Source organism: Eschrichtius robustus, chromosome 8 (assembly GCF_028021215.1).
Source record: "Eschrichtius robustus isolate mEscRob2 chromosome 8, mEscRob2.pri, whole genome shotgun sequence".
Taxonomy (NCBI): domain Eukaryota; kingdom Metazoa; phylum Chordata; class Mammalia; order Artiodactyla; family Eschrichtiidae; genus Eschrichtius; species Eschrichtius robustus.
This window is the reverse complement of record NC_090831.1, coordinates 74,140,821-74,151,861: the sequence shown is the minus strand read 5'-3', so window position 1 is coordinate 74,151,861 and position 11,041 is coordinate 74,140,821. Positions and strand designations below refer to the sequence as shown.

The following is an 11,041-nucleotide window of genomic DNA, read 5'->3' as shown; positions in this document are numbered from 1 at the left end:
AGAAAAGCCACTTCAAAAAAGGGCAACTATTTACATGAAGCACAATGAGACTCCCCCACTACCATCACCATCACCTTCCAAAAACTGTCTTGATATTTGCTTATTGCTCAAAAATGCAATCACTCTCCTGGAATTCATCATTCTTTTCCCTGCTTAGATAACCCCTAAAGGGACATCATGACAGGAGCTCTTTCTGAACCCAGTTAGATAGCACAGAGAGTAGGTTCTACTTCTGCCAAAAGAGTTGAAGAGCAAAGGAGAACAAGGGATTATATAAGACATTCCCAACAAAGGCTTGCTCTGATTCTCCATCTCAAGACTGGACAATGCTAAGCGATATAAACTTCAGCTATTCTCATTACACTCCTAGGTTATCACCTCTAGGTCACCATCAGTTGCATGTCTCAGCAATTAGTTGTAAAAATGTAAACCCCTCTGACTTCTGGTTTTCAGGATTCTTGAAACTAAAAAGAAACTTACTCTAGAAAGAATGAAGATAAAGACTAAATGGCAAATGAATGAGTTATCTGGCAGATACTTTCTTCAGTTGAACAGTCATAACTTTGTCTTGTTTAGTAAACCTCAAAAGAAGATCTCACATGTCCCCTCTTCCTTGCCTTGTCTCTCTCCATCACCCTACACCACCCCCGAGTTGGAATGAATCTCATCCTTCTTTACGTTCCCATAACATTTTGTTCAAATACTTATCATATCCTGCTATAGCTCTACCATAATTGCATTTATGTCTGATCTCCCCCACTGGATAGCAAATTGGTTGAGATCAGAGAATAGGTTTCATTTTACATTTTTTTCTCTCCAGTGTGCTTTGAAATAAATGTTTGTTGGATTAAATCAAATTGAAAATAATTAAAAGTACTGCAAATAGTTGAATCCCTACTGCCTGTATAGGATATTTATCATGAAGTTGAAAAATGTCCACATGTAAAGTCTGTAGCAAAAATTGTGGGAGTAGCAAATGAACCAGGAGTATGACAGATTAGGAATTGCTTTTTTTTTCCTTAAGAAGGACATATTGGGACTTCCCTGGTGGTCCAGTGGTTAAGACGCCATGCTCCCAATGCAGGGGGCCCAGGTTCGATCCCTGGTCAGGGAACTAAGATCCCACATACCGCAACTAAGCCCCTGCGCCGCAACTACAGAGTCTGCGCGCTCTAGAGCCTGAGTGAACCGCAACCAGAGAATCCCTCGCACCGCAACAAAGACCCAGTGCAGCCAAAATTAATTAATTAATTAATTAATTTTTTAAAAATTTTAAAAGGACATGGTATTATATTCAGAAGCCAAGATAAGCATCCTGTTATCCAGGTGAATGAGAATCTATTAAAACAGGATTGCATAGGGCCTTTCTGAAGTAAATGGGTACAACTACAGAGAAAGAGTTAGAGCAGGAGTTAAGAGTAAGGACTCTAAACTTAAAGGGTCTCCCAATGGCCAATTTGGGGAATATTTGAGCAACAAAATAAATAATTATAGTAACAGATATAACCCATAGAATAAAATAAGAACTCATGTAGTCTCTACTGATTAAATAATGACAGTCCTTCCTTGCAGTAGAATTCCACTAATAACTGTAGAAGAAATGGTGGAAATAGAAAATCACCATACAGCAAACACCACCATTAGAACTGTTTCAGGCAAGTATCGTTAATAGATGCTAAAATTCAGGACAAGAGTATGATGAGAAGCAGGAAATTTACATTGTCTCAAAATATCATTTGACAGCAAATGAATGAGACTTCTTTAACAAATAAAACTCTACATTCAGTGAGTGGTCCCGTAATATTGTCTTGAAAGACTGTATATACTTACTCCTGTTTGGTGTATTTTTTAAACTACATTTTCAAATGTAAAAGGCAAAAATGGTATATTTTCAGTGGAGAAATCTGGCAGACACCACATTAACCAAATGATCAAATTTAACATCACCAGTGATGGACAAATCAAAATTATATGCCTCTGATATGATTCACAACATCACTTCTACAGCATTTTGGCAAAAAAGGCAAAACCTGAATTTAATCATGAGGAAATATCAGACAAACCCAAATTGAAGGCCATTCAATGAAATAATTGGCCAATACTCTTAAATGGTGTCATGAGCATAAAAGACCAAAAAAAAAAAAAATTATCAGGAACTTCCTAGATTGGAAGAGACACTACAACTAAATGCTTGTGTGAGTTTGACTATGTTAGATTCCTCGTATAAGTGGTATCCTGCAGTATTTATCTTTCTGTGTCTGGCTTAATTCACTTAATTCACCTAATATCCTCCAGTTTCATCCATGTTGTTGCAAATGGCAGGATTTCCTTCTTTCTCATGGCTGAATAATATTCATACATATGTACACACACACACACACACACACACACCACATGCACATTCTCTTTATCTATTCATTAGTCAATAGAGTTAAGTTGCTTCCATGTCTTAGCTATTGTGAATTATGCTACAGTGAACATGGGAACATAGATATCTCTTTGAGATACTGATTTCATTTCCTTCAGGATATATACACACAAGTGGGATTGCTGGATCAAATGGTAGTTCTATTTTTAATTTTTTGAGGACTCTCCATACTGTATTCCAGAGTCACTGCACCAATTCATATTCCCACCAACAGTGCACAAGGATTCCTTTTTCTCCACATCCTTGCCAACATTTGTTATCGCTTGTCTTTTTGATAAAGCCATTCAAACTAGTGTGAGGTGATATTTCATTGTGGTTTTGATTTGCATTTCCCTGATTAGTGATATCGAGCACATTTTCACCTGTAGGCCATTTGGACATCTTCTTTGGAAAACTGTCTATTCAGTTCCTATGTCCAGTTTTTAATTGGTTTATTTGGTTTTTTGCTACTGAGTTGCATGAGTTCCTTATAGTTTTTGGATATTAACCCCATATCAGATAGATAGTTTGCAAATACTTTTTCCCATTCAAAAGGTTACCTTTTTGTTTTGTTGATTGTTTCCTTTGCTGTGCAGAAGCATTTTAGTTTGATGTAGTCCCAACTGTCTACTTTTGTTTTTGTTGCCAATGCTTTTGGTGTCATATTCAAGAAATCATTGCCAAAACCAATGTCAAGAAACACTTTTCCCCTATGTTTTCTTCTAGGAGTTTTATGATTTCAGGCCTTATGTTTAAGTCTTTAATCCATCTTGAGTTAATGTTTGTGTATTGTGTAAAATAAGGATTCAATTTCATTCTTTTGCATGTGGATATCCAGTTTTTCTAATACCATTTATTGAAGAGACTATCCTTTTTCCATTGTGTATTTTTGGCATCCTCATCTAAGATCAGTTGACATATATGCATGGGTTTATTTCTGGGCTCTCAATTCTTAATGACTTCATACTTTTCCAAAAATTCAGCCTCCCCTCAAAAGTTATTCAAAGAGATATGCTACAGATTTAAAAAAAACAATTTCCATGGCATTCCAAAAATACTTTAATAGGTGAATTGTTAAAATAAGTAGATGGTTTGCCAGGAAAAGCACTTTGAAGCAACCGTATTTTAGATATATAGATTCTGAATTAAGTTTTTTAAAAATCAGATTTTAGACATATTTTATCTCTGTTATAAGCAGCAAACTTTATGAACCAGATGAAGAGCAGTTTCTGTCTTTTTGTACTGGCAACATACAATTGCTGTTCTTTATTTGATTTGAAGATACATACATAAAATCTACTCCTAAACATTTTTAAGGCAAGTATTTCTTTTTATGTTTCAGTACATTTAAATTAGTATTTTGTTTTTGTTTTTTGGGTTTTTTGTTTGTTTGTTTGGAGCTTTTGTTATTACTGTTTTGTCTTGTTTTGTTTTGCCTCTAAAAAGTGTGCAGTACCTCTTGGGCTCACTAGCAGCACTCTGGAATTTCACAAAACCTGAGGTGGAAATTACAATCCTGAACTAAGGATTGTAACACACAAGATTATGAAAAGTCTGGTATTATTTCAAGTCAGGATTTTCTTCCATATCCAATTTCACCCAAAGTCAAGCATTAGTCAGTCTTCACCTTTCATACAGCAGAAAGGAGATTTGATTAATATGATTTCTTTATAGAAAAATCTAAGAAGATTACGGCACAATGATATAGGGAAAGCATGCCCTTTCTCAACATGACATTCTTCAGCACTGTATAGAGGTCTGAACATCTTTCTAGTCATTAGATTGTTCACACTAGCTGCATGTGAAAGAGAAAAAAATCTATCATGGGGGAAAACTTCCATTTTTTCCACATTTTAGTTTCCACCTCACGAACAGCTCAACAAATCTGGAGGTTGGTATTGATTTCATTCTGTAACTAAGCAGGAAAGTGCATCTTTCAAGCAAACATTTGCAGATCATTTCCCCCCATCCATCCCACCCCTGTTTTGGGGGTTATGTTTTGTGATGGTCTCCAAGGAAAAAAATTAGAACCTTCTAGATGACTTCTGTACTCAGTGAAGCACAATGCAAAATAAACCTAATTGGGGCGATTTCCATTAACTATTTTCCATCTGTACATTCTGAAAATCCAATACTAACCAGGAGGCATGATTTTCTGCTTTTCTGATATGAGGAAATGAATTCAAACCTGGTTAAAATATATATTTATATATATAAATTTTATATATAAACATATGTATGAATATAAAATGTCATCTGCCTCTTCCACTTTTACTTTATATATGTTTGTGTGAATGTGTGTATATATGTGTGTATATATATATGTATATATATATATATATATATGTGTGTATATATATATATATATATATATATATGTTGAGAGAAAAAGAATAAAATAAAATACTTTTCCCTAGACCTTCTCAACTTTCAGAATATGGGTATTATACTCCCACTGCTTTGCTCAAATGCAGACCATTTGAGAACATGATAGATGAGGGAGTAAATTACTTTCAATAGACCATTTCCAAGGTTGTTTTCTCCTTAGACTATCACATGTCAATTTGATGGATATGAATCTGAAGATTCAGTTACAATAGAAAGGGCTACAGGGTCAGAATTCACTGTGCAGCCTTCTTTGTACATCTCAGCAGCCCAGCTAAGACACTTCAGTGCTCACAACTTAAAGAACCCCTACTGTACCAGTCAGGGGCCTCTTGATCCCATGCAAGGCTACCTAAACAGACACGAAACTTACCTTAGTTCTGGGGGCGGGGTGGGGAGGAGGAAGCTGATAAACTCGGTATTTAACATCCATATGCTCAAAGGCAATATACTTTATATGATGACACAAACATATAACTCCTGACTTTGAAAACAAAACAGGTTTTAAAGTAGGCTTTTTACCTGTTTTCATAGTCTTTACAGCAAACTAGAATATAATACTGTTATGTTAATTAGTCAGTTACTCCTACTACTCTTAGTTTTGATACATGAATCCTAGTATAGGTCAAATAGAAAAAAAAAACTAGAATATAACTCATCATAGAAAGAGTAATGTGCTTACTTGAATAGAAGGGACTCACTAAAACTCAGTATCTGTTCTTAAGTAAAACCTTAAGTTTTTGTTATTAATATCACAAAGAAAAGATATATAAAACCAAGAGTTAGCATATTTAATAGAGAAACAATGAGTCAAGGATACCCAATGCCCTCACAATGCTCTCCTAGTAGGCTGAACCACATGAAATTGAAGGCCAAAAACAGTCAAGTATCAACAATTTCATATGTTTCCATATAATACTTAATACTTTACTATAATACAAGTTAGATCTAGAATCTATCCACTTCTCCCTATTTCCACCACCACCCTAGTTGAAGTCATCATCTTTCATCTGGAAAACTTCAACAGCCTCCTAACTGGGCTCCCTGCCTCCACCCTCTTCTAGAATTTATTTTCTCTTCTATAACTAGAGTGATCCTTTTTTAACTTTTTATTTGCTTAACACACATACATAAAACAGCACAAATCATGAACGTACAACTTGATGGATTTCACAAACTGAACACATTCATGCAACTAGTGCCCAGATCAATAAATAGAATATTCACATAAATGGACTCATACAATGTGTTCTTCACTGCATTTGGCTTTTTTCACTCAACACTGTACTTGGGTTGGCTTGTTGTTTCATGCTATTGTGTGTAGCAGCAAATCGTTCATTCTCCTTGCTGTAGAACATTCCATTGTATCAGTATATCACAACTTATTTATCTATTCCACTGTCGATGAACCAGAGTGATCTTTTAAAAATGTAGATAAGATCAGGTAATTTCCCTAATTAAAACTCTTCGCTTGCTTCCTATTGCATTTAAAAGATTCGAAGCCTTTACCATGGTGCCAGCCCACCTCTGCAATTCACCTTACCACACTCCCAGCTTCTCTCTCTAACCCCATGGCTTTAGCCACACAGTCCTTATTTCTATTTCTTTTCTCTGTTACATACTAAGCTCTTTCCCAGCACAGAGCCTTCACACAGGTTAGTAACTTTCTGGAATGTTCTCCCTGACCACAACCATCACATCCTCTACCCACCTAAATCAAGGCCAAATTTACAGGGCTGGCTCTGACTCAGCTTATACAGAAGTCATCTTTTCAAACATGCCTTCCTTAAACTCTTCCTTGGAATACCACCTTACTCTATTCTACACCACCCTGTTTGTTTCACTTTGACCTTTCACTTTATTGCACCTTGACTTTTCACTTTAGCTCTGAGAGGAAAATATTAAGGGTAAAATGCCTACATTATTGATAGCAGAGAGAAATACAATTTGGTTATTTTTAAATCACAGCTCCAATGAGGGGGGAAAAAGGAGATTTAATATCTAGGTTACAACCAAACCTCAATTCATGAAATCAATTCAATCAATTTAATAGAAACATCATTCTAGCTGGTTATATAATATAGAGCTGTTGTTTTTTTTAATGGTTAACAATTTTTCACTTTTCAGTATGTTGCTTTGGCATCATAGCCAGTTAATATCAGAATTACAGGCTCTGATGGTCTGCAACTAGAGAAATGTTGGGACCAAGGTCTTGTTATTGCAATCTCCAAATTCCTAACTAAACTTTTAAGGTGCCCTGCAACACACCTCATGGGAGTGTTCCCTGTAGGCCAAGTGGCACCAACTTCCCACAAAACCATAAACAAAGAGTTCCAAGAACAAAAGCACTCCATCTGAAGAAAGGGAGGTTTTATACGGAAAGCATTTACAATATTTTCTACAAAGGTACAAAATGTTTCTATGAAGGAAAATGAAGCAAAATTTTGACTTAGCTTTTCAAAACTAAACTAGAATTTTCAATGAACCAACTAGAGAGAGTAAACCAGCGCATTTATGCAATTTGCAAGTCCTGGACACTTCTAATTAAGCAAAGAAAAGTGGTATGTTTTTTAAAATGTTATGTATTTTTAAAGGGTAGTAGGGAAATTAAATGTGTTCAGTTGGGTTTAACTTCTTCATGAAATAAGCTTCTTATTCTGGTAAGAAATGGGTCATAGCAATAAAAGTGTGCTGTAAATTCAACTTGACAAATGAGAAAATGAATTCCTCAGGGTAAGGCCTATTAAAGGAATATTTTAATTTAATCATGCAATGAATATTTTTGAGAAGCTTCTATATATGCAAGAAACCGCCTTATATATTTTAATGAGGTAAAACATAGTATTAGTTAATATAGTAATAGTTTATTCTATTACTAACTTCTCAGCCATAATATAAAAAGATCAAATATAAGGAAAAAAATATTAAACCCATATATGAAGATGCCAGCTTCCAATATTTGCTTGTAAACTTCAAAATTCAACATGTTACACCCACAACTTAAAGGCATGTACAGAGCATTAGTCATTTCAGTGAACAGAAAAACAGCCTGCTTCTTTGGCATAAAATGTGATATGATGCCACCTTATGGTTGAAAATTAAAAATGATGATAAAATCATTTTTCAGATATACGTTCTTAGATCCCTGGGTGAAAAAAATGGTGCGTACTACTAAATCTGTAAAATTCACAAATCTAAATACACACAACCAATTTAATCCTGGGAAGAAAATATAAAAGGGTTACAATGGAAGTGTGCAATATTTGACACACAGGAAGACTGCATTTTGTCAAGGGGTCTGCTCATCTGTCTGCCTATTCTAGGTATTTTCATAGCAAATGTCAGTTGGGTTTTCCTAGTTCAAATTGCTGTTCTTTACTCCCAAGTTCAAAAAACAACAAAAATATACAGTGAAACCAAGTGAAAAATTTTGGAATTAACCACTTTTAATTTACTAGATATTAGGTTGAATGATATGAAAGTCCCAGTTCTGTGGATCAAAAATGGTCAAATATTAGAAATTTCATATCATTCTTTGCATGGTAAGCTTAAGCATAAATGCAAATTTAAGTAAGTCAAAAAATAAACAAATATAACTGTAATATTAGTCCAATACTAAGTGTCAGTTGCTCCCCACTGGAGAAACGGGGCTTGGTCCTTCCCATGTGCTCTTCGTCAATGGCACTTCTCTGTGGCTACTGATCTTCTTGGGCCCTGTGTACTTTCATATCCTCCACTGATATATGATTCACTTCCTTGTAAGTATTGCAGACATTTCTCACTCAGTCTGCAGTAGCTCAAAGTTCCAACTTTAAAGTTGAGCATCACTATCAACCAAATTTTTCTAGTCCTAATTAATTCTGTTTTTATTTACTGTTGAACAAATCCAACAATTTGGGGAAATGCATATCTCCTTCAATGCTTATTTAATAAAATGCTGTTTCCAAAATCCTTTGTCACTGCAACATTGCTATAAAACCTCAATGGTTCCTGAGAAGAAGTACCTTCTGGCCTGAAAGCTACCGGAAAAGGCTCTCCTTTTATTTGAAAGTTATTTCTCCTGTTATGCTATCAAATATTCTTCTTCCTTCCCCTTTCTCCAGCAATGGTAGCTGTGGTTAAAACTCTCCAGTGGCTTTATAATAGAAATTTTCAATGCTCAACTGTTGACTCCTTATCAGATATGTAGGTTATTCTATCTTAGCAGTAAATTTTTGGAAAATGTTATAGGAAAGTGATAGAAACAAACCCACTTGCAGACAAGGCTCTATTTAAGGGATACTCATGCATATAGAATTACTGTAAAATTCAAGAAATCAAATATAAAGTGCTAATATCAGGGGAAACTGGATAGATTATATGGGAACTATCTGTATTATCTTCGCAGATTTTCCATACACTTAAAATTATTCCAAAACAAAAAGTTTATTAAAAAAAAAAGTTCAGGGAATCAGAACCAAAGTCACAGGTAATTTATCTTCTCTCTAACAGCTTTACCAGATTGCGGTCTCTTTTCCTCCTTTGCACATTTACTTATGTATCTCACATACACAGGATCCTTTACATCTGCTAAGAGATTGGAGCTGTCATCTTACTCCTGAGGAGAAAGGCCAGCTTGGTGGCTGCTGGTTTGAAGTTCCCTGTTCAAATGGCAATGTAGATAGAGACTTGATTGCTCTGAGAGCTTAGCCAGGTCACTTCCCTCTCTGTGATTTCCTTTTGTCTTATGCCTAAAGGGACAGATAATTCTTACCTCCCACCTCTACCAGAAAAGGAAAGAAAGTTAAAACGTTAATCTGAACATATTTCTTTTAAAGTAAAAACACTTTTAAGTGCCAGTTTCATACACAATACAGAATATTAATATCTACTGGTTTTGTCAGCCTTAGATAGTAAGCACCTCAGGGCAGATCCTGCTTGTTGAATCACAATAGATACTCTTGAGTCCTTTCACAAATAATGATTCCAATCCTTAACTCTAAGGTTTTAATCCTGAAATTTAGGATTCCTATATAGTAGCTTCTGTAGTATATCAGTATTAACAATGCACCCATTCTCATTTCCTAAATATTTGTTTTACTTCTAATAGAGCACAAAGATCTCAAAACTCTGGTTTTGTAACACTGCTTACATCCTGAGAAAGGACTTGTGCCCAGAATCATATAATAACACATAGATACCTACTCAAGGACCCACTTGGACTCTCCCATTTGGCTGCCATTTCACTCCTGCCTCTCTCTGCGTTTAACCTTTTGTCTCCTTCAGAGCAGTTAGCAGAAGCCACAGTATGAGGAATGGGGTTTCTCAGAAGCCGCTGAGATCAAAAGGGTCCACCCTGCATGAACAGCATTTCTCTCTTCCTGGGCAGTTTCTGCTACTGCTGGGGAAGGGCGATGGGGGAGATTTTTCTATTAATTCCAAGCTGACATCTTCAGAGTAGGAATTTAAAAGTTTCACAACTAGAAGAAATGCATAACTTAATGGTTACAGGTGATGTACACAGGCTTCTGTGTTAAGAAGAGAGGCAAAGCCTAAAGATTCTTACCCCAAGTGGAGTACCACGTAAACTGTGTATGAGGAAATCTGTTGAACAAATGTTAGCTGCCTACCCTCCTCTATCTTCTGACTGCAGATCTGCTTTTCTTTGGAAATGATAGAACTTTTCTTTCCTACAAATCCAGACAAAATATCATTGAGCCTCAAGAACTGAGAAATCCCCACTGTCACCTCCTAGAGTCCATCCCAACACTTTGCAACTCCAAGGGACAAGTCACTCCTGCTTTCCAGAAAATACCCCAGGACAGGGGGTGCAAAGAGCAGAGAGGGCCTCCACCTTAGATGCAAGAGAAAGTCTCCGCCTACCCCTTAGTCACCTTGCTGGCTCTGCAACCTTTCCAAAAACATAGTGAGAATTATCAGTATGTGGAGGGACCTGAATACAATCAGATTTTAGAGATCTGACAAAGTTCAAATATATGAAAATTTAGAGCTACACTGTCTAATATGGTAACCAGCAGCCACATATGGCTATTTAAATTTAAATTACTTTAAATTAAATAAAATTGAAAATTCTGTTCCCGAGTCACACTAGCCACTAGTGGCTATTGTGTTGGACAGCCCAAATATGAAGCATTTCCATCACTGCAGAAAGTTATATTGGGCAGCACTGATATAGATGGTACAGAGAAGTACATTTGGACTCTTAAAACCCTGGTATCTCATCTTTAATTCCTTTGAGTAAACATGAAC

The 11,041-nt window shown here is 35.8% G+C and overlaps 1 non-coding gene across 1 annotated transcript; it reads left to right on the top strand.

Annotated features, from left to right (window-relative positions):
• The first annotated feature begins 1,041 nt into the window (after window positions 1-1,041).
• On the top strand, window positions 1,042-1,114 carry TRNAW-CCA (transfer RNA tryptophan (anticodon CCA)). The gene has a single exon. It is a non-coding gene; the product is annotated as a tRNA-Trp (tRNA).
• Window positions 1,115-11,041: the final 9,927 nt, after the last annotated feature.